Below are 4007 nucleotides of genomic sequence, written 5' to 3'. Positions count from 1 at the left end.
TCTAAAATTAAGAAAAATCTCATATGAAGGTAGCCCTACTATAATTTTGCTGCTGCTGTTCTTTTTGGGTGGTTTTGTGTGTATGATGTTTTTTGGGGGAGGGTATCTTTCAAAACCATTCCTAAAAAACCAGTCAAATTCCATGTTTTATGAAAACCACACAGGCACTTTCTTCTTAATTTCTGCTGGCTCAGAATTGACAGCTAGTCAGAAACAAAACATTGCTGTACACTGCTTGGATGCAATCATGAGTTTTTATTTGTTACCTGGTTTGGATCCATGCTTTCAAACACAAAATCACTGTGGAAACACACACTAACTAGAAAGATAAAACGACTAGAAGCTAAAAGTAAACTGATGTTTATGGCCAAAAGTAAATGAAACACAAAAAGACATTTTACACTGTAAAAATTAGTTTTAAAAATGTATTACTGTAATTATTAATACAAACCAGGGTTTCTAATTTTGATAGCTAAAGACTTTCTAGTCTGCAAAACGTCACAGTATTAAGTTCATAAGCTTTTTCATTCTGTCTCTACGGGGATTCCTTGCTTCTTCTCCTCTAAAAACTGCTTTTGTCACCTCTCCATGTTGATGGGGACATGGTATCCTTGCAAAATGTAGCTCTGTGACAGAATGGGGAGTTATATACAGCTCTAGAAATTTCATATTGATTTTATGTTCAGGAATAAATATTTTTTTCTTTGATGTCTTGCCTTGAGACTGGAAAAGAAGCTGAGTCCTGGTGGAAAGTGATACAATATCTTCACATGCTAAATGATGATGGAGGCTTGTGACAGTTCAGGGAATGAAGTGATTTCATCCTGGGAAGATCAATTAAATTACTGCTTCCTCTGGTGAGCTCCACTACGTAACAATAAAATACACTTGAATGGCCTGAATTTCTGGACGGGCTAATTCTTAAGGCACAAATTATACTTAGTGGCAAATGGGACCTCTCATCAAGCCCAAGATAGCTCTGGAGTAGGAATAGTTTCATATCTGTTCTTTATATAATTACAAAGTTTCTGGTATTTACTTATGTGTAGGAATTTCAGAATTGCCCCTCAATGCCACTAAAATGTGCAGTAAGACTGTCGATGGATTAATTCTGAGTAGTTAATTTGGAGTTCCTAAACTGTAATGGGTTTCCAAATAAACTCTTCTGCAAAACTTGGCAAGTTTCTCAGGAAAAGCTGAAATGCACTTTGTGAAGTTATTTATATCTAGTCTGACTTTCAGGTGCAATTAGACAAAAGAACAAAACCTCACCAGGCAGTGCAGAACTATTTATTTTATTTTTAGACAGAGGTGAATGTGACCTGCAAAATCCAAACTGAATTTGGATAGAGAATAAAGATCTTCAAAATTTGCAGTCTAAAGAAGAAGGATTTATGATTTAATCGATCAGAAAAAGGTCCTGTTCAAAAACTCCATTTTCATGATGGGTATTTCCAAAGCTGTAGCTCTATTTTTATTTATGATTGTAAACCCTACTCTTCCAAACTAACTATTGCTTTGCATTGGTTTGGTTTATTAGTGTTACTACATGAAGACTGGAATAAACAGACGTTTTAACTACTGTGAACCAGGTGAGACGTTCTATATTGAGTTCATTTAACCTCTTCTACCCCATCTTCTTTGAAACAGGACATTGATGGTTGATACAGCTTATCTCTTTCAACTTTTGTCTAGTTTTTGTCAGAAACTCTCCTGCTGCTCCTCTTTTCTGCATGTCTGGTTACCAGTTAATCCTGTTTCATGCTACAGGAAATAAAGGAATGCAGGTAAACCTGAATAGAGTTTATTTGAAATGTCAGAATCCGGCAGAACTCTCACAACTATTTCCAACCTTTGTTACAGTCCCTCTTATGGGTCAATTTGTTCAGAAACCTTTAGCAGGGCATCATCATGTAATGGGACAGCAGATGGAAGCCTCCCAATGTGTCCTTTCTGGGCCACCCTTATACCATCTCCCAGGACCCTTCATTTTATCTGTTCCCAATTTTACCTCTCTCTTATAAATAGATACTTTATTTATTTATTTATTTATTTATTTTAATGAGGCTCAAATGGTAAAATATGGCTGAGCTGCTTTTCAAGAATTCTTTATTCAGAATGACATCTGAATATAACTGCCAAATTAATTTTAAAATATCCTAACCTATGCTACAAAAAATCCTCTTGCTAGAGAAGAAAGGACAATACAATGAATTTTATCTCCTATGTGTAAGATTTGCTCAATTTTTTTTATACTCCCTTTTTTCCCCAGTAGCATGAACACAGGATTCTTCCTTCATTCTTCTTCTGTTACTGGGGGAGCTTATTTCCTCTGCTTATTAAGAAGGGTTATGGGAAAAGAGAGAACCAAAGTTTCAACAGCTGCTCTTCCACTTCCAAAGTTGGGGTTTTTTTCTATTATGAAAGAGCTGGGATTTCTTTACTGACTTTTCCACATGACACACCTCAGGCTGTGAGGAAGAATTTATTCTTTAAATTCTTTTAAAAATATATATTTCCAAGTCTTTCTTCTTCACTCTTTTCTTCCACTGGACTTTGGTTTGACTTATATAACAGTCAAATTAACTTTCTCTTGAATTTCTCAGATGTTAATACATTTTGCTATATTTTTCAAACAGACTTTTCTGAGTAACTTTATTCTGGCTCACGCAGTGGTTGGGGTTGCATATATTTATGTCAACTGGATGTGTAGTGGATATGAAACAGCTGCTGTGATTTCTGGTTATCAAACTTGCAAGTACAAGACACATGATTTCTACCCAGCTGTGCAGAAAAAGGCAACAGTCATTTAAGGAGTTCTTTGTCCTTTTCTATGTCATCCAGGAAAATGTGCAAGCTGCCTTGCAGTTTGCTGGATTAATGCAGGCTATCCCTGGAGACCTTCTGTGGTAAAGAGTCACTTCAGTTTATTACTCTGTAACCTCTCTGGGGACTCGCTATATCCTCGGGGAGACTTTAAAGTAGGTGTGTAAACAATCCTTTCATGAAGTAAGTCAAGAGCCAGTTCAATAATACTGTGATAATACAGCTATAACAACAACAAATATTTATCTACAAAAAATCCCATCAGAATTTTGAAACGTTTTTGTTCTGCTGTCTCCTTTTCAGAGACAATGAGAAAAAAGTGGGCAGCACTGTGAATAAAATCAGAATCACAGAACTGCAGTATGGCTGAGGCTGCAAGGGATCTAAAGAAGTCATCTGGTCCAGCTCTGCTCAAGATGGGTCACTAAGAGCCAGTTGTTCACGACCATTGTCCAGATGGCTTTTGAATATCTTCAAGTAAGGAAATTCCACAACCCATCTGGGCAACCTGTGCCAGGGCTTGGTCATGCTCACACTGAAAAAGTGTTTCACAGCGTTCAGAGGGAGCCTCCAGTATTTAAATTGATGTGCAATGTTCCTGGTTCTGCTACTGGGAACCACTACAAAGAGCCTGTCTCCCTCTTCTTACACCCTCTCTTCAGGTATTTATACACAGTGATAAAATCCCTCCTGAATCTTTTCTTCTTCAAGTTAAACAGTAACAGCTCTCTCAGCCTTCCTACATATCTGAGCTCAGATGACTTGAACTTATTTATGTTATATGCTTCATGTTATATGCTAGGGACTTTATCTGGTCTAGTTCTCACTGAAACCAAGTCAGGCTGACTCCTATTGGCTTTTGGCATAATGCATCTGTGAGAGAGTCCAAGTCACTATGTAAAGTGAGCCCTTAGGCAAACAACTGTGCTTGCAGACAGTATCCTTCCAACATGACATTCAAATATGACATCAAAGAAGAGAATTCACATACTCCATCATGATCTTTTTTTGCAGCTGGGACCACTAATGCACAGAGGAAGTAGCTTTCCATTGCAAGAAAAAAGGTTCCTAAGTATACAAGACAAATATCTTTTCTACTCTTACAACACTGTAAAATGTCTTACAAAACTGGTAAGAAATAGGTAGGAAAAAATTAAAGGTACAATTTCATTCTGCTATTT

General features: G+C 36.9%; 1 long non-coding RNA gene across 1 annotated transcript; it reads left to right on the top strand.

Annotated features, from left to right (window-relative positions):
- Positions 1 to 339: 339 nt before the first annotated feature.
- LOC117435958 (uncharacterized) lies at positions 340 to 3280 on the top strand. The gene is made up of 3 exons (XR_004549489.1): positions 340 to 857; positions 1541 to 1592; positions 3130 to 3280. It is a non-coding gene; the product is annotated as an uncharacterized lncRNA (long non-coding RNA).
- The last annotated feature ends 727 nt before the right edge of the window (positions 3281 to 4007 follow it).

The sequence above is a fragment of the Melopsittacus undulatus genome, chromosome 3 (assembly GCF_012275295.1).
Source record: "Melopsittacus undulatus isolate bMelUnd1 chromosome 3, bMelUnd1.mat.Z, whole genome shotgun sequence".
NCBI classification, from domain to species: Eukaryota; Metazoa; Chordata; class Aves; order Psittaciformes; family Psittaculidae; genus Melopsittacus; species Melopsittacus undulatus.
Note: the sequence above shows the minus strand (reverse complement) of the source record. Positions and strands in the feature narration are given on the sequence as shown.